Consider the following 26,205-nt stretch of genomic DNA (forward strand, 5'->3'; position numbering starts at 1 on the left):
GGCTGTGTGCAGTAAGGAGTCCACCCCCATTAGGTCACGGAGGCATGGAGGTGGGCATGTGCAGTGAAAAGGGTGCAGTGTGCAATATGTCTATCTATGGGCATACTACTCCTAAGAAGATTTATAGGAGGATGCTTAAGTCACGCAGCAGTGACACAGCTGTCAGGGTCTACCACCACCTGCTGGCAGCTTCCAATGAGTTCTATAGGAAGATGTTTTTTGGGCAGCACAGTAACAAGAGCTGATAAAGTTCACAGTCACGAAGGTGTGGTTATCCGGAGGGATTTTTAATCTCTCGAATGCTCGAGGGATTGCCGGTCTGAGGGCAGCCTTCCATAGAACTGGAGCAAGGTCCTACAACTCCTTTATTAGGAGGAGTGGCTCTTGCCCCAAGCCTGCCATACAGTGGATATCTTTACGATACTGAACACTGCTGCCTGGGCCATGAATTCTTGTCCTGGTATAACTGTTTTCCCTTAAATCATGCCCTGCACTGTGTCTGCTCCAGACATTCCTCCAACTATAAGCTGCTTATTCCTTAATTCATGCTCTGTACCATGTCTACTCTAGGCATTCCTCCAATAATGAACTAAGATATAGTTTTATGTATATCTATCTATCTATCTATCTATATATATAGTTTTATGTATGTGTGTGTATATATATATATATATATATATATGGAAATAACTGAGTGGTGAGATATTCTTTAGGCACTCATTCTATGAACTAATATGTGATTATATAGAGAGGATTATATAAAGGGAAATCACTGAGTAGTAGCACTATAAACTGAGATATGCTTCAGGCACTAATTGTGCCGGGATTCTTCTTAACTCTCCTTCCTCGGTACCTATATGGGGGGTTACCCACACCTGCCATATAACATTCAATCAATACATTTTCTGCTAAATCAATTAATGGATGTAAACATCTAATAATTATTCTTTTTTGATCTAAAAAGTTGGCCTTTTAAAGTGTGTTTTTAAATATTTACTTTAAAACTAATAAAAATATAGTATTTAAAACTCAAGCATAAATTCCTGGATATAAGTAACAACTCTTTTAAAACGACAGCTGGGCCAGTGATTTAGTTTTAAACAATATTTCTTAAAAAAAAAAAAAGTCCTTTCTCTGCCAGAATTATCATTAGAACATTAGCAGTAATTAAAACCGTAAGTAGAAGTTCTAGATGACTGGGCAGCTGAGAAAGAGCGATTAAACATCGTAGACAGAAAGAAACTTACATTCTCTACATAACCAATTGTACAGCTATTAAAAGTGTCATTAGAAACCAAAGGGCTGGGAGAAGCAACAAAAACAACAAGAACCAAAAAAACGAAGACGAAGAAGGAGAAGCAGAAGAAAAAGAAGGGGGACAGAATATATAAGAAATAATAACAGCTAATAGCACATTTATGCATTTTAAATATTTCAGTTTTTATTTTTTAAATCCAAAATGTAGGCAATTAAACAAAAAGTATATCAAAGTCTTAAATGTATAACATTGTGAAATAAACTAAATAATTTTCTTACCTTGGTTTATTAAATTGCTGGAATGTCATAATTAGAATGAATATGACATGCATGGTTACTTTCCTTTTATTCCACTTGTAAATATGTAATAGTTCAAAAAAGAGAGAAAGAGTGAGCCACTTAGTGAAATATGAAATGCTTCTTAAATAAAAACAAATGAGAAACTTCTCTGGGATAAAAAAAAAAAATTGCGTAATTGTTTAAGAGAAATCACAAGAAAACAAACAATAGTTTATTTACATCTCTTTAACAAAAAATTCAAAATGAAGGAAACTAAAATAAAATTTAAATATTAGTAATTAAAATAGTACAGTGCTTGAAGTTCCACTTTAAAAAAAGACAGAACAGAATTTTCTGGGTCATTACTAAAGGGCTGACTCTTTCAGGAGCTAACCTCCTTCTTTATTTAGCAGATGTTTAAGTGTGTAAATAAAGATACTGTCCAAAGCTTTGTGGTGATGTAATGATGAGCCAGCGCCCATTAAAAACTTTACAACTTAGTGAAAAAGACAGAGGCATACGTGGTCAGCTGACTCCAGAACTTCCTCATTTCCAGGATATAGTAGGACATAATGTTATTTTATTGATAATTAAAAAATAAAATTAAAAAGCTCTGTAGAAAGTACTTACTTTTATCCTGGCCACTCAGTAAGTAGATAGCAGACTGAAATTCTTTCACTATATTCCACAACCACTCTAAAAGTGCTTATAAAAATAATGTGGGTGTGTATATCATGTATCCAGCTCAGATGTTCACCTGTACTCTGTTTATTTGCCGTTTAACAACATAAATGAGAAGACCTTAGTAACTCTCCACATTGGCCTAGAATATTCTACATTTGAATTCATTATGTAGAGTTTACTGAATATTCCATAGTGAGAGGGAGACTTTTCTACTTTATACCTATAGGAATCTTTTTATCAGATTTTATCAAAAGTCTCTTGCGTTCCATGACACCCCAAGAGATTTTCAACTGATCTTCAGGCTCTTCTTCCCTCTTCCTACAACATCCTTTCCCCCATTCTCCAGAACTACACAGTTTTGTCCCGTCTGTTACCTTCCTATCCCACTCAACTTGCTGCCCAGCAAACAAAGTGTCTGGCAATGAGCAAGAAACATCCTCACTAGAACACAGTACAATAAACACCTGCTGCTCTCAAGGCTTGTCCTTGGGTCTGTTTCCTTACTCCAAGCAGACCTCTAACCTATTACTTGAGGGTATATGCACTATCCTTCAGATAAGCCTAACAAATAATACATGCACCTGTCATTACATACTGATGATGCTGCTTCTCCCTGGCTAATTAAACATTTCATATTAAATTCCAGCAGGTTCTAATCCAATGATATAGCATATAGATTTTCTATCGTTTCTTTTTGATATAACGTGGGATTTAGTCAAGACAGTGACAAAATATTATTTCTTTCATTAATGATGTCAAGATATTTTTTATTTTAAAATATATTTTAACCTTAACTAATTTTATTACTATTTACGGGTTGATTAAAAGAGAGATAAATGCAACACTGAGTTAGTTCATGCTCGTTCTTTAATTTCCTGACCCTCTTTACAATTCTCGAAATTTCACCATTCCATTTATAGTAATAAGGAGGTTCTTCTTTTTGCTAGAGTTTGGTGGTTATTGGCAGCGAGGCAGTATAAAACTTGTGTAGTTCCACTTAGATAGATGTTATAAAAAATAGCGTATTTATTCTACTACATAACTTATTGGTTTACTACTGCATAAATATTTTAGGTTTATTACTTTCAGATATCTGTGTTAATCTATTTTATCTCTATTCAGATGCTGAACTACACATTTTATGATTGTTAAAAAGGAAAATAGCACACATGTAGTTAAGTACTCTGTACTCTTTCATAAAGGATCTATTAGATTTTGGCCAGTTTCTCCAAATCCGCTGTAAACATGATTTATTTAATTACCTAAATTGATTGAGCCCTTTCCCTTAGTAATAGATTATATCAAAATATATGCTATGCAATTTTTCTTCAGAAGCGTCATAGACTATTTAATAAATTCTTTGTATTCTATACTGTAAAGTTACTATCAGAAATATGGTCAAGGATTACTGACATCAACACGTTATGCTTAATAATGAATTATTTGGAAATGGCAAAATGCAAAATGTGCAAATTTAGGGTTTGATATTAAATAGTATGTTGATAACTGTTCAATTGAATTAACTCTCGGTACTCTGAAATACAGAATGAAAGAATTATCCCATCGTGCTAGTCTATATAAATACAGTAAACACAAAAAGTTGCCTATAAATCACATTTAAGATAAATAAAGAATCAATGTTCGGGAAATTAAGTAAATATTATTTTATCCCATTTTGTATCAGGGCATGATGGGCAAATCAGCATCATGGGATAAACCATGCAAAACACTTTCTGAAGGATGTTGTCTTGGTTCAGGCTACTATAACCAAGTGTCAGAAACTGAGCTACAAGCAACAGTGATTTATTTATTTCTTTTAAAGATTGGATGTTTAAAATCAGGGCACCAGAATAGTTGGGTTCTGCTGATGTTCTCTTCCAGGCTGTAGACCAGTTTTCTCATTATATCCTCACATTGCAGAAAGATGGTGAGATAACTCTGTGGGGTCTCTTTTATAAGGATGCTAATCCCATTCATGAGGGCTCCACTCCTGTAATCTAATCACCTAAAGGCCTCACTTCCTAATACCATCACATTCGTATGTTGGGATTTCAAAATATGACTTTTGGACAAAATGAAACATTCAGTTCACTGTAGAGGATGAAGTCAAAGATGGGTCAAAATAAACAAGCTAAGGGACCATATACCAGAGAATCATGATGCTAGCCAAAATGTCCTATAGCCCTAGGAAATGCCGAGGGAATCTAGGGTTTAACAGCGAAGATTTAGAGAATACTTGTGGCAGAGTCCTACGTGCCTACTATAAACTTTTTGTCTTTTTTGTTTATTTGTTTATTTATTTAGATATAGAGCCTCACTCCGTTGCCCAGGCTGGAGTGCAGTGGTGCCATCATAGCTCCCTGTATCCTGGAACACCTGCACTCAAGCAGTCCACCCACCTCAGCATCCCAAAGTGTTGGGTAACTTCCAGGCTCACTGTGTAGGTGTTCCTGGTTCATTTAAAGGGACAGAAAGAACAAACTGGTGGTGAGATAATACAGTCAGTTCTTAATAGCATTCCCTATCACACACTGGGGCCTTAGGGGGTGAAGGACTAGGGGAGGAATAGCAAGGGGTCAGGGGATTGGGGAGGGATAGCATTAGGAGAAATACCTAATGTAATAATGGGTCAATGGATGCAGCAAACAACCACCATGGCATGTATATACCTGTGTAATAAACCTGCATAATCTGCACATGTACCCCAGACCTTAAAGTATAATAAATTAAAAAAATAAAATAAAATAAATATTTGACGAAAACAAATAGCATTCCCACGAACGTAGATCTTAGCATTTAACACTATTTTTTATGAGAAATCTGTTGGTGTCATTGTTTTCTTTAGCTTTAAAATAGTTTAAATTTAATTGAATTTTTTTTTTTTACCACCATCAGCAGTGCAGATGAAAAAGAAAAACAGAAAAAAACACCTTTGTTTACTAACACTTGCATTGTTAGCCAGAGCAATACAAAACAAAACTCTAATTTTAATTCCCTTATTTTGGGTGCTTGTAGGTAATGAGTTACCAAGGGAATAGAATAATAAGCTGACTATTGACCCTACCATTAGCTTTCAGTCCTAATCATTTCACTTAGTTTTGTGTTAGCAGTGGAGACAAATCTGACAGCCATTGATGTGAAATAAACATGTTTTGGCTGTAAAATTGTAGTGTGGAGCCTCACATAATATCTCTGCCTTTAGCTATGAGATGGTCTAGTGTCTTTTGCAAAAAGTGAAATATTCAGATAAGTTGTGATAGCATATGCTTAACTGCTAATGAATAGGATCTCTGTGACTTGATATCACATTTGATGAAACATGTTAAAAGATAGATTGTTCATTAACCCCTGAGGAATTATAACTTTGTTTATCTGATTATATTACATTTAACACAATTTTCTTGTTATAAAATGCCATCTGAACATCCATTATCATTCAGACACAAGCACTTCACTGAGAAAAATAATGGGCTTAAATCAGTAAAAGTTGATGGCTTTCTAAAGTAAACTAACATTGTAGATTACTTTTGCAAAATATATAAAGCAGTTTCTTTCGAGCCTATAACAAGAAAAAAATGAGTAAAACTGAATTCAACCCACATATCTCATTCACATATTTTACTTGTATACTGCCCCGAGGAAGCCCAGATGGCTGAAATGCTGGCAGGTTTCTGCACCTGCAATGATAATAAACTACTCCTTTATTACCTGACATACGTGCATTGAATACAATTACACTTTACTCCATGCTATATGCACTGGCAGGTCAACAGTTTATATTGTATTTTTATAGGATTGGCAAATGCATCTTGCTGTACTTTGCTGAGTTCACCTCTAGCAATAGAATGTGAAAGGCCACTAAAGCACCTACATGCTGACACATTAATCATGTGCCAAAGCTTAGTGTGGAGTGGCTTATTGCTACTATGATACATAGAAAAACAAGTAACAAAACAGGCAATTTGATAGTTTAATAAACAAATGATGCTCCTGATATCACAAATGAGTGAGCTTAACTCAGCGTGAGCTACCATTTTTAATACCTTCAAACAAGAAAACAGATTTGAAGGACTCAGCCTCAAAAATTTTCGTTTTGTGACTTTTTAAAGTATAAAAACAGAGTATTCTCATTGTATACTATTTGAGAAGTATAGAAATGATGAAAAAGTAATAAACGTTATTCACAACCCATTACTCAGACACTAACCCTATTGTCGTTCAGTATTTCTTTCTGTATGTAAACATAATTGGAAATATATGTGCTTTTCTTTTCTTTCTTTTATAATTTTCCTTTCTTTTTTTTTTTTTTTGAGATGGTCTCACTCTGTCACCCAGGGTGGAACACAGTGGTCAATCTTGGCTCACTGAAACCTCTACCTCCCTGGTTCAAGCAATTCTCATCCCTCATCCACTTAAGTAGCTAGGACTACAGGTGTGTGCCACCACACTTGGCTAATTTATTTTATATGTTTAGTAGAGATGGGGTTTCATCATGTTGACCAGGCTGGTCTCGAACTGCCGACCTCAAGTGAACCACCCGCCTTGACTTCTCAAAGTGCTGGGATTACAGGCATGAGCCACTGTGCCCAGCCTATCTTGTGCTTCTCTAAGTGATGTTATCATTTTTCTATGTGATTAAATATTCCTGTAAATTCCTCTCACTAGACACTCACCCTCTACCCACAAACACTCACTTTGTTGACTCTTAGTCTTCCTTCTCCAAATCTAATTTCAGTCACTACTTTCTCAGGAGTGTTTTTCCTGACTCTCCTTGCTAGGGCAATACCTACCTTTATGCCCTCAGAATAATTTAAAACGTTTCCTTTGTTCTCCTTATGTCAGTCTTTCTGTTGTTCTCATTCACATAAATTTTTAAAAGAAATATCAGTAGAATTTTGGTTGGAATTTTGGCAAACTTACAAATTAACTAAAGAAATACTGTCATGTTTATATTATTTCTATATCATAAATGAATTTTTCATCCAGACTGTTTCCATTTTCATTTAATATGCTCATATTAAATTTTAAAACATAACCTATTCTTATTTTTGTTAATGTTTGAGTAGATCTTTTGCCAATTATATCTTTAGCTTATTTCAGCTGTTATACTGTGAGCCTGTGACATTTATATATCTAATGTATAGAAACATGAGTGAACACTATATAATTTTAAAAGGTTCATTACATATTCTTGTCTAGTGAGTGAAAAAATGAAGGCATAAAAACAACTCAAATGTTTTTACCTGAAAAACTAGATGACTGACTTATTAATGGAGATGTGGAAAACTAAAAGAGCTGGTTTGGAGAGAAAATGCTATCAAAAACTCTGCTTTGGACATGTTAATTATGAACTGCTTATTAGGTACTCAGTAGAGGTGTCCGATCGGTTAAATGTATGGGTCACATGTTGAGGAAAGAGCTTCAGGCTGGAGATATAAATATGGGCGTTGCCAGCGTATTGATGGTCTTGAATGCATAAGATAAGATGAAAGATTTTTTTTTTTTTTTTTTTTTTTTTTTGAGGCGGAGACTTACCAGGCTGGAGCCCAGTGGCGTGGTCTCCGCTAACTGCAACCTCCGCCTCCCGGGTTCAAGAGATTCTTCCACCTCAACCTCCCAAGTAGCTGGGACTACAGGGACATGCCAAACACCCGGCTAATATCTCTTGACCTCGTGATCCACCCGCCTCGGCCTCCCAAAGTGCTGGGATTCCAGGCGTGAGCCACCGTGCCCGGCCAATGAAAGCATTTTATATGCGGGCGATAGGCATGAGTAGGGAGCAGAGTGAATTTTGTCTAAGTCACATGCGGTCTTTCTAAGTGAAGATATTGAAGTAAGCAAGAGATGAGGAAGTTGAGAGGGAATGTAAGGGATTGCTATGGTTTGAAGGTCCCCTCCAAAATCTTGGGGCTATTCAATTGCCAAAGTCATTGCAGTGGGAGATGAGGCATGTAAGAGGTGATTAAGTCATGAGGGGTCTGCCCTCTTGAATGGATTAAAGCCCTTATTACAGGAGTGGATTAGTCTTTGCAGGGGTTTGGGTCTCTTTTTCTCTCTGTCTCACAAGCTTGCTGGTCCTTCTGCTTTTCTGCCATAGGATAATGCAGCACAAGGCTCTCAGCAGAAAGCAGCATTTTGATGTTAGACTTCTCCGTATCCAGTACCATAAGCCAAATAAATCTATTTTCTCTATAAATTACCCAGTCTGCGATATTCTGTTATAGTAGCAGAAAAATGATTGAAACAGAAAGTGATCTTGGTCACAAGTGTGCCACCAAGAACCCCTAAACAGCACTTGATAATACGTATTCGCTCAATAGATCATAAAATCTAAGCCAAATAAGATCAGAAAAGAGGACACAAGAGGCTTGAATAGCAATGAAAGTGTGGTAGCATCTAAGAATGAAATGTTCTGGTGGTTGCATGAGAGTCCCAGAGAGAGTGGACTGGAGAGATGGGAGTTGGTGGTCAGCAGGTAGAATGTGTGGAATATGGAAGGGTTGCATGCACTGGTTATGAAAAAGTGAAGAGCATGCCCACAGAGTGACTGAGAAAGAGCAGAGACTGGGATCTTAGGACGATAGTCCAGGAACTAGGAGAATGATCGGAATGATCATCTGCATGAAAAGTAAAACCACCAATTCCTTTTCCTTCCAAGTTTCATAAGAGTTGTATCATAATTGTTATTAATTTTATAAAATACTTTTATGCCTTCTTTAAGATAGTTATGGGCTTTCTTCCTTTATTTTGTTAGTATGTCAAACTGCATTGGTTACTTTTTCTGTAATTATAAATACCTTGCATTACTGAAATAAACGCAAATCAGTAAGAGTGAATTACACTAACGGATTCAGTTTGCCAAATATTTTGTTTAGTATTCTTTGCATTTATCTCCATGAGGAATTTGCCTGTAATTTCCTCTTCTTAAGTATTCCTTCAATTTTGGGTAAGTTACAGCAATTATTTATTGAAATGATACTACTACACCATTCGATTATGCTGGATTTTCTTTTTGCAATATGCACTGGAGGCTGTCAGCTCAGCCTCTAGTTGCTCAACTGTTATCATATTTGTAGTATATCTTTGACTTTCTGAATAATTTGCCACTAAATATTTCAACAATAGCAACAAATTTAATAATTCAAGTACAGTTTAAGTGACTGTGCTTTCTAACACTATTTAAAATTACTTCTTTACATATTAACCTTTTAAAAATTTCTTTGTTTTATAATTCCTTACTTTATGTTAATGGAATTTATTCCTTCATTTATTACTGGAAGCATCTTAAACACACTTTAGATTATTTGTGTCACTGATACACAATATTATTTCTTATACACTTTTCTTTGAATGCTCCTCAAAAGCCAGAATTTTTTTTGGTAATTTATTCCAGCCTTCCTCCTTTTTATTTCAACTCTCACTTCCCATCTCTGTATTCGCTCTTCCTGTTTTGTGGTTGAGCATTATCTTATCTCTATAGTAATTTAACTCCCTGGGAACCCAGCCCAGAACCACTTTTTAAATCAATACATTTTAGGCAGGGCGTTGTGATCCAGTTAGAGAGGAAGTTTGGCCGGTTCTTGATTATAAGGCTGTGTCGGTGTTCTCCCTGCAGTAGTCCTGCCAGCTGTTTGAAGCCATGGCCCAGGTGGTTTGAGTTTTTACTCTTACCTTCCTTCAAAGAGCTGGAGAGGCTCACTCCAGGCCCTGGCTTCAAGAACTTTCTATTCTGGCTTCTGTTTCTGTCTGGGAGCACTTAAGTCTCTTTTACTGCCTACGAACAAACTTCAGACCTGCAAATAAGCAGACCTGCAATTCTCATTTTATTTGGTTCTTCTCTGCTTATTTTATTTTAAAAATTAGTCCTCCAAATAAAACATGTATATGTTGCTTTTTTCTTCATTTTTTTATTATGTGTTTGCAAAGAAAGCATGGAGTAAAAATATGAACTCCTGCACTCCCTTATGAGGAGATCCTGGTACACCTGAATCAGTTTTTCTTGATGGAATGAGTGTTTATTGCTAAAATATGAAATGGGATACAGACAAATAACTTCTTAGTGCATTATATTGACATTTTCAGGAGCAACATTTTTGAAAATTTTGCATATGGAAAAAAGTTTATTTCGGCAAATGATAATATGAATATGAAATTTTCGAAAAGTTTTTAACCGTGTCTATGTTTCATGACCCTTAACTGTGATTTAAGCTGTGTTAAGTCATAGCGGGTAGTAAAGGTGTGAGATGGATGCAGATAAATACACAATACTACTTTTACGCAACTTAAGCTACAATAGATACGATATTATCACAGGAAATTGTAATAAATCATAGACACAGATAAATCTGAAATGAGAACTATATTTGAAAGAATTCCAAGAAATAAGGCGTTTCAGTGACAGTGGAAAGCGACATTTTCACGCCAAACTATGAGATAGATAGCCTTTCAAAATAAATAGAATTTTGGAACGGGCAGGCTTGTAGGTGGGATACCATGAACAGAGGCAGCTGTGATAAACTCCACTTGAGAGGCTGAGAAAGGAGAAATGCTTGAATCTGGAAGACAGAGGTTGCAACGAATCCAGATCGTGCCAGTGTACTCCAGTGTGGGAGACAGAGTGGGACACCATCTTAATAAATAAATAATAGAAGAGAAACTCCAAAGTGGACAAGTTTTGTTTGCCTGCCAGTAATTACTTACATTTTACTAAGAAAGGCAAAATAAGTGTAGGTGGCAAGAGACCAGCGTATATTTGTTTATGCTGAAATACTGATACCTTTTCTGGACCTACCCACCCTGTTACTGAGTCCATCTTTTCTTCTATTGGAGCTAATTATTTGACATTTAAAATCCTTATGCATGTTTTAGTCAGTCACTGGCCTAACTCCATATTCAAAGTTTCCAGAACAGCCCGCTTGATTCATTAGAGTCTTATTTAATTACATTCTATCCCTAGCTCTGATTTCTGAATTTTAGGCCACATTATCATTCATTTGTTTTCATGTTGTTTTGCAATTATCACCTACGTATTTTATATCTGTACGTTTAGTCTCCTTCAAATAAATTGCAAGCTCTTAAAAATCAGTACAGGCACTTACTACTTCTTTAAAACTTCCTCTATACATATTCAGTGTTTTGAAGGAATGTTTTAATTAATAATTTATGTATTTGAAAAAATATATATTATAAAAGAGAATTCATATTTTATGTGTTCTTTGTTTTGTTTTTTCCATTTGTCTCCATTATTCTCTTTCTATTTTCCCCACGACTGCACTACTCTCTCTACCTGAAGACATAAATATGTGCATATACATACATACATACACAAACAGATTACACATACACACACATGCACAAATGCGTTTTCATTCTATACAGATGCTACATGAAGAAGTAGTCATTTCTTACAAGTTCAAGTATGTACAATTTTTTAAAAGGATAGATTCTGAAAGAATACATAACAGCATGAATTTCACAAATTATGAAAAACGTGGTCATTTCTAAGAGTGATAATATATAACATTTAGTATGCTAATACTATAAATTCCCTTATTATTATTTTTAAGTAAAGACAACATCTTAGAAAGTTAGAGAGATAAAGCATCTTTAAAACCTTCAAGATAGTACTTTTATGTATGTGTAAAATGTAACAACTGTGTGTCTAAAACAGTGTCTATGTCTACATGCCGTCAATCACCTTCCTTCTTTTATTAGTTTCAGATAGAAGATAGACAACAAGACTGACAGTTTTGTGTCCTTTGCTGTTTTGTGTCACCATCCCAGACAACACCGTATTATGTCATCACTGAAGTCTGTCACATTTATTGTATGCTCCTATGTTTCTTAAAGACTGTTTTCTTTCTATTCCTTATAAATAAATATATAAAGAATATATTGATTATATATTTATTATGATTATATATTTTATTATGGAAATATTTCCCATAAATATTATATCTTCTACCACAGATGAGAGTATTTATGCTATTGCCAGTCTCCAGAGTAAATGTATTTTGTTTGAGAGAAATGTTTCTTAAATATCAAAAAAAGAATTTATTTTTCAAAATAAGGAGAAGCTGTAATGAATATCTGTATCTGTGTAATATATAAATTAATCATAGTGAATTGTATAGGTTTGGCATAAGAACTTAAGAAGTATTAGTGCTACAAGAAGAAATAATTGGAAAAATGTTTAATTGTGTTTATTTTATGGGTGATTTTCTTTAAATAAGTCTGTACATTTCTTCAGAAAATTGGTATCTGGTCTAGAATAGTGATACAAATAGTGAAATGACAAGTATAAGAAGACCTGCACATGATTAATATAATCACAACTGCTTTTTCCTTTTTCTTCTATTTTCTGGAACCTCATCTACTTCCACATTGTCTAACTTTCACGTTATAAAATGAGTTCTTACGCCATGTTTCTTGCTAAAACACAGTCTAAACAAGTGAATCAGCTCTATAGCTAGCAAATAGTCAATTTCAGTAGTCATATAATAAGCTACCAGCAATATAATTTGCAATTTTATATCTTCTCAGTGTAACATTTTAAAAATAGATATAATGTAACTTAGATAGATATAATGTAACTTATAAATTGCAATTTTATATCTTCTCAGTGTAATATTTTAAAAACAGATATAATGTAACAAAAATAGATATCATGTAACTTAGCTGATAAAAATTTAAAAATTCAGAAAAGCTCAAAGAAGTAAAAAAAAGTACCAAATTTAATCACCGCATTAGAAACATTTTCTATTTTGTTAAAGAATAGATACCCTATTGAACACTTTATTTTACATCAAACTGTTCTATTTTCAATTAAGATTATATAATTTTCTGATTGTAAATGTTTTCAGGCTTATAATATGAAGGCTTTTTAATATTCCATTAAAATTATAATGTTAGATATTAATTTATTTGTACTTTTTCATTATTATAAATCCCTGATGACAGTTTTTTAATACAAATTTTGGTTAAAACAGAAAAGACTTCCACTGCAATGATGAGAGCATTTCCATACTTACCTATAATTTACAGCTTATTATCTTGATTGCCTAATGAATTTATTGGGAAAAGTAAATAGGTAATATTTTTCTAAGATCTTGCATGTCTAACGATTTTTCTACTGCAATATCATGTGGAAGATAAATTGGTTGGCTATGAAATTTTATTCTCGAAGTTGTGATGAAATTACTCCTTTGTTATTGAGATTTAATAGCTATTCTAATGAAAACACAAGTGACTTTTAGCCATGTAAATTATGCTACTAATATGTCTTCAATACCTTCGTGGGGTATTTCAGTACCATGGTTGCCATTGTGTTATTTTTCTCAATAGTTTCTGTTTGTGTGCAATCTTTCCTTTCTCTTGTACGTAATACTTCATCTTCTGCTTTCCGAGATACTTCAAGTTGGTCAACTAAATCATTGTTTCCATTTTGCACCACTTTTGTATAGCTTTGACTGCTTTTAATTTGGGCTTGAATTCTTCTTTTACACCGTTACCTTCATCTCCATTTTTCTTGTTTTCTTTCTATTTTTTTTTTTTTCTGTTTAAGTCAATGCCTTTTATTTTTAGTTTCTCTCAAGACAAAGCTCTTACAAGAATCACAGATGAGGCCGGGTGGGCTCATGCCTGTGATCCCAGCACTGTGGGAGGCCGAGGCAGGCGGGCCACGAGGTCTGGAGATCGAGGCCATCCCGACCAACATGCGGAAACCCCGTTTCTACTAAAAATACAAAATTAGCTGGGCGTGGTGGCGCGCGCCAACAGTCCCAGCTGCTCCGGAGGCTGAGGCGGGAGGATCGCTGGAACCCGGGAGGCGGAGGTTGCAGTGAGCCGAGATTGCTCAGACAAGAAATCAGGCACAAATCACCTTTTCCGTTTTAATAACAAAATACGAATTCAATAATTTTAGAAAATCAGCTTTTAGTGACCCCCATCCCCGATGGCTGGAGAAAAGCTGCCAGAATTTTTCTTGTCTACCGCAGAATTTTCTAAATCAATAAGGATGCTGTCTATCTTGGCTGTATTACTTCCCACCGTGAGAAAAGAGACGGTATATGGAACAGACTTTTTTCAGAAAATTGGCAGTAACCGGCTTTGAAGGAAAGTTGGTTAAGTTGGACTTGCAGTTGGAACTTGGGAAGCGCTCTCCCTTCTTGCTCCCAGAGGAAGGAGACACAGAGGCACACTTCCCGGAAGTTCTCGCCTCAGTGGGTCCCTCTTGTCTTCAGCAGCCAGATCTCACTGCGCCGTCCGTAGGGATTCACGGGAGGATCATAGCCGGTGCGGAAGTCACATCCCCGGTAGGTGGCTCTGCCCCCCAGGGCAGCTCGCAGCCAGGCGGCGTGCGCTACGTAGTCTGCTTCCTTGGCCTAACGCCGACACTGCATGGAATAGACGGTGATGCCTTCCCTTTCCTCAGTCTTAACGCTTTTGTCACTGCGAGCCGGTGGGTCGCTTTGAAATTGTTCTGGAATCCGGAACCAAACTTTTAATTTCTTCTGCAGAGAGCCACCTTCACTGGGGAACACGGCAAAGGAGATAGGGATTGTCATCCCCATCCCAATTTCCTTGTCATTGGTGCCCGCCGCGTACTTTGCGGCCTTGGGCATTGCTTCCGGTAGAGGCGCATCCACAGGCTTAGCTGTCACTTCTACTGTAGCAAACTTGCCTCCTTCACAGGCGCTTTCTTCGTAGGAGGATTCTTCCTTGTCCCCCTTGCTTAGGACCTGCCAAGGCCACGCCTCTAGGCTTCGGAGCGGCGAGTTCTTGATGATGCCCCACATGCCCCACGTGTTGCAGGGGAGATGCTCCCGACGCACGCGAGCGCTTGAGGTGGCGGAGGGGCGACGGCGTACCACCGGCAGCCACCACGGGCTGCAGGGTGGCCGGGCGGCGAGGCCGCTTCATCTCCATTTCTAATTTGATCTTTTATTTTAATATGTCAGATTAATTTTTTCTATGTGTCTTTCTGCTTTTTTATTGGAGTTTTTATCTTCTTACAGCATAGTGAGGGTTTAAACATTTTTATAATATTTTTCTGGTTTCTGTAGCAAATTCTGTAGTAATTTTCTAAGGTGGATATTCCTTTTATGATAAATTGTATTTTTCATGCTAACCATTTTATTTTTTAATTAATTTATTTTTGTCTGTTATGGTAATGCTAGCCTTACTGGGCTCTACTAACACGACAGAAGCCCTGCTAACTTCTTATAACTGGGCAGTGAACTGAAATATGTCACTTTACTTCCTTTTTTTTTTAAGCTGAATCTGGTCGCATGACAGCCCTTCACTAAATAACTACTTAAATTTAAATATGGAATTAAACTTTTGTTTTTTTAGAAAAGTAGTCCACTTCCTTCCATTTATTCATTAGCAGGAAGGTATTTCTTCAGATCTGGTGTGTGATGACATGAGACATGCATATTACCCTCGATTTCCCTTTTGTTCTACAATTAAATGGTTCATAAACGTGTTCTTAGCCCACTCCCTAATGTCTAGGTTAATTAATCACAGGTAGTCCTGTAGATCTCATATGGGATTTCGATTTTTCTAATTTTTGTGAGACCTCAGATACTTCTGAGTTCTGTACCACCACCATGCTTGTAATTCATTGCTGTTAAAGTTCTTGTTTCCTTTATCTGCCTACATTTTACTTGTGAGTTCTGAACCTTCTTGAGTATAATCTACCACTGCCACTCCCAATGTGGATGGCAGGAGATTACTTTTATGCTGTTAATTTCTTACTATAACATAAGATCTCCTAGGCTCATTAGAAACAATTTTGATCACTTCAAAATGCAGCACTGACTTGGTATTTTCTGTGTGGTAAAATGCCTTACACATCTTGAATAGATGCATAGACAAAGAGTCGCTTAGCTCGCTTTTTTCGCTTGTGGTATTAACTGGTTATTTTTCATTGTTGTTGATTTGTTTTTTTAACTTTTATTTTAGGTTCAGGTTACATGTGCAGATTTATTACATGGGTATACTCATGTCACAGATATGTGTTGTACAGATAATTTTGTCACCAAGGTATTGAGCCTAGTACCCATTAGTTATTTTTCTTGGTCTTTCCTTCCTCCCATCCTTCATCCTGTAGCAGGCCCTAGTGTCTGTTCTCTTCTTTGTGTCTATGTGTTCTCATCATTTAGCTCCCATTAATAAGTGAGAAAATGCTGTATTTGGTTTTCTGTCCTGTCCTAGTTTGCTAAGGATGATACCCTTCACTCCATTTATGTTTCTGCAAAGGACATGATCTCATTCTTTTGTATGGTTGTGTAATATTCCATATGTATCACATTTTCTTTATCTGTTCTATGAATGCTGGACATTTAGGCTAATTCCATGTCTTTGCTATTGTGCATAGTGCTACAATGAACAAAATGTACATATGTGTCTTCATGGTAAAATGATTTCTATTCCTTTTGGTATATACCAATGGGATTGCTGGGTTGAGTGGTAGTTTGGTTTTTAGCTCTTTGAGGAGTCCTCACATTGCTTTGCACAATGGTTGAACTAATTTACACACTCCTTCTTATACCATAGACAAAAAAAAAAAAAAAAATCAACTCAAGATAGGTTGAAGACTTAAATGCAAACCCAAAATTATAAAAACCCTGGAAGACAACATAGGCAATAATACACTTGGCATAGGAACTGACAGAGATTTCATGAAGATGCCAAAACCAATCACAACAAATGCAAAAATTGACAAATGAAATCTAATTAAACTTAAGAGCTTCTGTACAGCAAAAGAAACTATCAACAGAATAGACAGACAATCTACATAATGGGAAAAAATACTTGGAAACTATGCATCTGACAAAGGTCTAATATTAAGCAACTATAGGGAACTTAAACAAATTTATATGAAAAAAATTCCATTAAAAAATGGGCAAAGAATATAAACAGACACTTTTCAAAAGAAGACATACACATGGCCAAAACATATATTAAAAAATGCTCAACATCACTAATCATTAGATAAATGCACGTCAAAACCACTAAATATTTTTAAGTATTGTTCTGTCATCAATCTTATATTTAATAAGATATATCAGTTTTTCCAGCTGATTGAATATGAGTGTTAGTAATTATTAAATAGGAAGTTACTTGAATGTAATATTTAAGAGATCTATAGGTTCTAGAGTGAGACTGCCTGAACACTCATCCGTGTTCAGATATGTATTATCGATATAACTTTGGGCAAGTTACTGAACCTCTCTGGTGTTTACGTTTCTCATCTTTAGAAGAAAAATAATGCTCGTATAAAGTCTTAATGAGCTATTATGAAGATAAAAGGTAGAAAATCTACATAAACACTTAGCAAATGTTTCATCAGATAGTGCATACTCCATAAATTAACATTACTCTATCATCGTCGTTGTCATCATTAAGTCACTTTTCCTCCATGTGGTGATTGTGCTCCTAATTTCCATCTTTGATGAGACATTGGGTTTATCTACTGCTCTTCTATTGAGCATGTGATTAGTAGGAATCCAGTTCTTTAAGAATTGTTTTAAAGGGCATTTTTGTTTTGTACAGTTGAAACTTCCCCAAAATATTTGCATGGTGTGGCTATTCTAAATATGCTGTGGAATATGCAAACAAAATACGGTTTATTAGCAAATTATTTTTAAATGCTGTATTTTTCTTATTCTCTCCTGCATTGGAAGACTATTTTATGCAATATTTCCTTTCATACTGTCCCCATTATCTCAATGAAAGCTCCCTAAGAGAGCCGGGGTCTTTTCCACAGTGTAAGCCAGTTGTTGGGCTACCTATGTATCCAAGGCCAAGTCAAGCTCAAAGCCTGTAAGGCTAGATCTCAAAGATTTGTATGACAGCGGTAGAGTCAGCAAGTACAGAAGACTTTGAAGCAGTACATATCACACTATGGATTTCCCTCTTGAAAATTAGTAAGAGCAGTGTGTGTTCAGAGCTTTCTCTCTGGGTTTCAGAAGTCACCTCCACAGTACATCTCATTTCAACCTAGCTACAAAGTAGGAATTCACAGTTACTGCTGAACCATTATATTTAATAAAACACAATGTATTCTTTTATTATAAATTTCACATGATGTGTCTAATTTGATGGGGTTTTTTTTCAGTCTTTTGGTAAGTTTTATAACATTTCTTATGTTAATAGCTAAAAAAAAAAGTCCTTATTATACTCATTTATAAAAGAGGTTTATCAGATTAACTTTTATCAGTCACCTTCATGTGCCCTAAGCATCACAACTTCAATAATTTTAATTTTACATTGGCTTTTTGTCCTACTCCATCTTTAACTGCCCTTCCCACTTACTTATTTACACCTTTATGTATATAATGTATACATACGGATGTGAATATTTACATAAATTATATATATTTATATATTATATATATAATTTAGATATATTCAATACTATATGTTGCAAGATAAATATGCTTAAATTTTCCAAAATTTTATATTCTAGTTGTGGCAATGTATTAAGATATGCTGCCTTTCCTTTTTACTCTTATTTTTTCTGCCTTTTGCTCAAACTTGTTATAAATTTGAATGTTGTGAATTTTTTTATAAATTAACTGTCTGAGTCTGTTGTATGTTGCTATAACAAAATACCACAGACTGAGTAATTTACAAACAATAGACATTCACTTGGCACCTGGTTCTGGAGGCTGAAGCGTAAGAACATGGTGCTGACACCTGGCAAGGGTCTTTGTGCTGTATCATAACAGAAGGTAGAAGGACACCTCCCAAAACTTCTTTGTTAAAGTCATTAAAATCTTCCATAAAGGAAAAGCCCTCATGACTGAATTACCCCTTAAAGGGCCAACCTCTTAATGCTGTTACAATGACAACTAAATCTCAATATGAGCTTTGAAGGGACCATACAAATCATAGCACTGACAAATCTTCTTCTAAATGTTAACATGTAACTTAATATAAATAGAGTTGTTAAAAACCAATTCAGATCACTCTGGTAAAGAAAAATAAATTATTTAAAGAAAGAAAATTCAACATCATAGAAAATGGTTTAAAAAGTAGGATGTCGGCCATGCATGGTGGTTTAAGCCTATAAGGCACAGGCAGATCACTTAAGGCCAGGAGTTCAAGACCAGCCTGGCCAACGTGGTGAAACCTCATCTCTACTAAAAATAGGAAAATTAGTCAGGCATGGTGGTGGGTGCCTGTAATTCCAGCTAGTGGGGAGGCTGAGGCAGGAGAATGGCTCGTACCAGGGAGGAGAGGTTGCAGTTAGCTGAGATCGTGACACTGCTCTCCAACCTGGGTGACAAAGTGAGACTCTAAAAAAAAATTAAATTAAAATTTAAAAGTAGGATGCCATTCTTCGAATTCTACATAGTAAATTATAATTTTTAAAAGTTTTATTACTTTTATCACTTTCTCATTGAATTTTTGATGTATGCAAGATTATATTTTAGAAACAATATTCATCATAATCAGTAATTTGATAATTTTCTAAAGATAATATTTTATTTGTGAAAAATTCTCCTACACCTCCTCCAGCCTCGAAGGGGAAAATTTAGTAAGAAGCAGAGAAACTGAGAGAAGGAAGCGGGATCAACTGGTGAAACTTTCAGTAGCAAACATATATTGGCAATTAAAAATAATAAAGTCATTTCATAGGAAATTATAGACATTATTAATAAAATTTATATTATTTTAATGTTTTTATGGTTGTGCCTATGTTTTGAAAATATAAAAATGAATAGTTTCTTAACTGTGCAGCATGTTAGATTTTCAGTTTAGGTACTCTAAGAAGTTGTTTATTTCACTAAATAATTATGTTGTTACCTTAATGAAAACAGTACTGTGAAAATTTTAATCCAAATTTCAGGCTGTAGAAGGTACAACTTTGATATTATTAGAATTATGCATAACGTAGTCTGGAGCTATTTTGCATTTCTGTGTTGTAAAGACCATCTGAAGGCTTTTATAGAATATGGGATCTTGTAAAATTACAAAACAGATTACAAATAAAAGGGCTGGCTTCTCTATCTAATGAAGGCAGATGTTTTTGATTCCCAATCTACCTTTGTGTATGTATTTCCATAATAGCATGACATGTAATCTTCTTGTCTCTTTGATATAAATGCTGTATGAGAGTTATACCACATCGCTACATAGGGTGGTTTAATAGTTAGATATAAAAATGAATTTCATATGTCTATGAGGAGACCAATATATTGTAGGTTGTTAAAAAGAATAAGGGCTTTCAAATATTGTTTGGTTCAAATACCACATCATTTTCTTGTTCTATGGATCCAGGCCACAGTAAGTGGTATCAAATTGGGAACTCTATCAAATATTAAAATATATTATCTCAAGAAAAACAAAAACTGAAAAAACCTAGGGAAATACTGCATTTTGAAGAAGGAAACAAAATATTCACAAACTTTTATTTGTAGGGGATGGAGAGAAAATATTTTGTGTTTATAAGGCTCTTGAAAATGTGTATCAGAATGTTGTAGTTATTTAATTTGGATGACTATCTGTTAATAATTGTTTCTCATAAAGCTACCATACTAAACATAGAAATACTAGGGTGTAAAAATTGAAATTCTACTACTGAAAAAATTTCTTCAAATAGTGACACAGTTTTCAGATTTATTGCTTAGGTTCTGTTTGCATTTCTATTCTAAAACTCCGTTTACTATGGTTTCAGTAAAAATTTAGTTTAGGCTGAAACTTGGTATACCAAATAGGAGCTCTAGAGCAATGGTTGTTTTTACCAATTTTCCAGAAGATTGATTTAGATTGTTTTATGTTGTATGACTGTAAAAGAATAAAACAGAAAAGGATTCACTTGCTGGATACTTTATTCTGTTTGTAACTCAAATCTTTATTTTCTTTTTTTCCTGGCAATTTGTACTATTACAAATGACACTAACTTATTTTAATATATTAAATAAGATTGTATGGAGCTACCAACAAATAAAATAACATTTGATAATAAGAATAAGAGTGGTGGCTGGGCGCAGTGGCTCACTCCTGTAATCCCAGCACTTTGGGAGGCCAAGGCAGGGGGATCACAAGGTCATGAGTTTAAGACCAGCCTGATCAATATGGTGAAACCCCGTCTGTAGTGAAAATACAAAAATTAGCTGGGCATGTTGGCAGGTGCCTGCAGTTGCAGCTACTAGGGAGGCTGAGGCAGGAGAATTCTTGAGCATGGGAGGTGGAGGTCACAGTGAGCAGAGATGGTGCCACTGCACTCCAGCCTGGGCAACAGAGAGAAACTCTGTCTCAGCAAAAAACAAAACAAAACAAAACAAACAAACAAAAAAGAGGAAGTAGTCTACTCTCAAGCAACAGACAGCAAAATAAAATTTAATATTGAATCAAAGGTCATATAGGTAGAGTTCTTAAGTACATCTTCCCATCAAGAGGACTTGGCTTATTGTACTGACACATCTAAACTTCCTAGGAATTAAGTGGGATACTTGGGTGGAGGCACTGAGATTAAAGAAAATGAAGGGTGACACCCTGTGGTTGCTGAAATCCTGTCACATCAGTGACATGGAATTTAGGTTAGGAAATGAAACTTACAGGTTGGGAATTAAATACATTTTAAGAACTATTAAATGTGTGCAGTGTTTGTCTTGGCTAAAGTCTTATGAGAGTAAAATTTTATGCTTTTAAGGCATTAATTATATTAACATTGAGAATTTAAGTAGCCAAGTAATAGTTGAAGTGATTTCTATCATCCTGATGTAGATTTTTACTTTAGTACTTGTCTATAAAATATAATGAATTATAATGATAAAAATCACAAAGTAAAAAATATTCGCTTAATGCAAGGAATTTTCTAAAATGTTGTTAATACAATTACAGAATAGTATAAGCTGAAGATTGATAATCCACGTATTCAATATAATCTAATAAATTACTAATGAGTATCTATACATACTATAACACGTGTAAGGCCTTGAAAAAAGTACAGAAATGTATATCATAATCCCAATTTGGGGAAGTTTTATGTCCAATGAGTGAACTAGAAAAAGTGTAAGAAATGTTGCATTTTAATGTTCTCTTAATCATGATTTAAGCATTCTAAAATGTGGCACGAATTATTACTCACAAGAAACCAATTTAAAGAAGATATTTTTTTAAAGTTTTCAGCAAGGAGTATGTGATCACCGTTATAAATATAACACAGAAATAAAACTATTAATGCAAGTATTCACAAATTCTTGCTAGCAAGTTCTTGAATAAATAATACTACATAAATTAAACAGTACTATTCTTATTAAGTTAATTTGGTTTAAAACTAATTAATATACAACTTACTAAATATGCTGATATCTTTTGTTAGAAATGGGTATAAAATGTGTCTAAAATCCTCCACTTAATTGTTTCAGGAATTTTATTTTATTCGGTATGAATCCAAAATACACATTTCTATGATTGATGAACCATTTGAAAAATCATTTTATCCAGAATTAAATCTATTTAATAGTTTTACTCATCAGTAATATAATAGAGTCTTATGCACAGCTAAGATGAACTCCTCCAGAATTTAGAGTTTTGAACTGTTAAATTACCTCACCTGTGGGTGGCAGGCAACTAATAGCTGTTAGGGCATGACCTCAAAGTGGTCTACTTAAGCCATTAGCTTATTTTTAATCTCTGTGATATGTGAATAATAGCCCCTTTTTCTTTTATTACACATGCTCATTTCTTTAATTCTTCAATTATTCATTCCTAGTTTAATGTTTTAAAATGTTTGAGATTTTAATTTATTAGTGAAAAGGACATTCAGGTAATGATTTACATTTTATGTCCTCAAAGAGAAATTTTTTTAAAAACGTTGAATTCCTTTCCACTGACAATTTTACAATTCACTATTTGGGATCACTATATATTTGGGACCTGCTACATAGAAAAGTTAAATGATATGAATGGTCTTTGATTAACTATGGCCTTTTGTGCTTTGGGAAACTGTAAGGTAAAATGAAAATATTTTCCAAGTTCACTCATTGAGTAGTTCAGATCATTTTTCAGTGAACTACCACTTAGTTAAAAAAATTGTGTAGCATGATGTTTCTAGGTCTTTTATACTCAACAGTGTCTAAATGGGACTTTTTTTTCTTTTTTTTTTTTTTTTTTTTTTTTTTTTTTTTTGGGTTTTTTTTTTTTTTTTTGGCTTCTCTCCCATGGGGGATCCTGTGGAGAGATATTGAAGAGGACTTCCTAGTTCAGTTCTTTTTCTCTCTGTTCTTATCATACATAGAGTTTAGCTCGACGTTTCAATTCAGTAGCTACTCACTGAATGCCTACTGTGCAGATAGCTATAACTCAGGGTGCTGAAATAGTGAGACAAGGTTCCTGCTCACAGGGAACCCACTGAGTTATAGTGCATTCCTCTTTGGACTATTAAAGGTTTTTCCTTATTCTTTTGTATTTGAAATGCTGTTTTAAAGTGAACTGTAGATGATATCATAAGTATTTATGAACTTGAAAAGATTAACAGTGTGGATGTAGGATTTGCTTAAAATATTCTGTTCATGGAAAATCTTATTAGGCAGCTCTATTGTTTAGAATATAAGCTATTAAGAAAATGTACACAATAAATAATCCATGTAGTAATGCTGGCAGTTTCTTGATCCTTAAGACTGTGTTGTCCGTTTTTAAATATATATTCATATATATCAGTTCTAAAATTCTAAATGACATTTTTATACTTTCACTGTGATGTAGCATAGTATCTTCACCTCACAGAGGATTGAGACATATTTAAGTAACTTGCTTAAGTTAATCTGATTAACCTATAATGAAGCTTACATAAAACTTCATGTGATATGCTTTTCAGAGCCTAGTTTTTAGTTAGTCAAGGCTGGTAATAATCATAGAAATAACTCCAAGTATTATAAGTTTTGGTAAGTTGAATTGATTGAAACATTTCATATACTAAAATATCAGGTTTATCATCAGGATTCCAAACCCCAAATAATTTTAAAATGTCATTGTGTATGTATTTTAAGACAATTTATGTGCTACATGATATCATTCAGTTCTCATCATAATCCAAAGATAGAAGGAATCAGAAATTATTATCACCAGAAACCTGACCTCATATAAGTGTTTGGAGCTAAGTCTTTTGACTTCAAATCAGTATCTTTAACTTTATTCCATGAAAATAGTTTAAATATTAAAGTCTTATATTCGTATGCATTGAGCAATTCAGTTTGACCTTAGCGATGTTGTATGGTTCCAACAAACAGTCTGGCTAAAATAGAGTTAAATTCCTTTGTCAGGATTCACTAAAAAATGTAAGCTCTGTCTTTGTCCATGGAACCCATGTTAGAAGAAATGAAATTAAACACAGGAGGTGGGTAACATGTTCTATCCATACAGTATCATGGCAGGAATTTGAGATTTTTTTCCTTTTGGTAACCTCCTTAGAAATGTGTGAACAAAATACATGAGTACATATAATATACATATATATTTTATACATATGTATACATGGAAAAAATTATAAAATTATATTTAAATGTATATATTTATATAAGAGAAATAATTCTATGAATAAATCATTGTTTTGAAAAGGGTTCCTATTGTGGGAATAGCAAATTTGTGCCCCACTGTTTTCCTCTGGCAGCTAAACAAGGCACATATATCATGGCATGTAGGAGACAGAGTGTGAAATAGACTTTTTAAAAAATGTGCTATGTCCATATACAGCCACAAGCATAGACCCGCTTTGTTTTTCTCTTTCAATATAAATCAATTTTTAAAATATTTGCATGTGTAAATCTTGCTAAGCAATTAGATTTCACAAAGAATGACAGCAAAGGAGATACAATCATTTAGGTATTTATTATTTGAGTGTGTGAGAGGATGTTTTTTAAAGATATTTAGAATCATAAACATTTAGAATTTTCCCAAAGGTTATATATTTTATAATTATCTGCTCCTCTCACAAAGCATATAGGAAAGGTGCAGGTAATTTAAAAATATATGGCATTTGGGATCACGCTCTTGTGTAGTAAATCTGTACATTGAATTTTAAGCTTTGATATCCTAAGTGTTCCCCCTACTCCATCAAATGTGCATTAAATTTTTTTAATCATAGTTTTTTTTTAATTTATATGCAGTTCTAAGAAATAATACAGAGAGCTCTCGTCTACCCTTCACCCAAGAAATAGCTTGTAAATCTACAAAACATCATCACAATGAGGAAATTGACACTGACAGTTTAATAGTATTATTTGGCTTTCATCGGTTTTATATGTATTCATTTTTGTGTGCATGTGTGTAAGTATGTGTGTGCATGTGTTTAGTTCTAGACAATGTTATTACATGTATAGATTAATACACCCATCACTACAATCAAGAGACAAAACAGCTCCCGAAACACAAGGATCCCTTCTTCCTCTTAGAGCCACACCCATGTCCCTCTACTCTCTATCTCTATAAATGTGTTATCTCAAACATCTTTTGAATGTTTAATCTGTTACAAATGTTATACGTCTCAAAACATCTTATATGGGTTCTATCTTTATATAGAGAGTTTTTGAGTGTATTCTTTATGTGCTTTTCATAGTGGTTGCTCTGGGTATTGCAATAAACAGACAATTTACACAGTCTACCAGTAGCAATATTTTGCTACTTCAAGTATGGAAACCTTACTTCCACTAGGTTTCTTTGGTGTATCCAACTTTTTCTTGTCTTGAATATTCCTTCTGTATATGGTGGACATTATCAAAGTCATACGTTTGTTTTAATAATCATATATTTGAAAAAAATCTCAGGGGGAGAAGGGAAGTCTATTGTATTTTCTCATATTTCGTTATTTTTTCATTCTTCTTAATGCTTCAAGATTTCCTCTTATTAATAATTCTTTTAAGTTTGAGAAATTTTAATTTGTCTTTAAGATAGTCCTGCTAGAGGCAAATGTTCTGTTTTTTTTTTTTTTTTCTTCTAAGAATATATTTATTTCCCCTTGACTCCTAAAGG

General features: G+C 34.4%; 1 protein-coding gene and 1 pseudogene across 4 annotated transcripts in view; one reads left to right on the forward strand and one right to left on the reverse strand.

Moving 5' to 3' along the window:
• CADM2 (cell adhesion molecule 2) overlaps positions 1 to 26,205 on the forward strand; it is a 1,064,920-nt gene that overhangs the window by 872,255 nt on the left and 166,460 nt on the right. The window lies entirely within an intron of this gene.
• Positions 14,439 to 15,017, reverse strand: LOC116551030 (annotated as a pseudogene).

Source organism: Sapajus apella, unplaced genomic scaffold (genome assembly GCF_009761245.1).
Source record: "Sapajus apella isolate SASKATOON/1434 unplaced genomic scaffold, GSC_monkey_1.0 scaffold8, whole genome shotgun sequence".
NCBI lineage: Eukaryota > Metazoa > Chordata > Mammalia > Primates > Cebidae > Sapajus > Sapajus apella.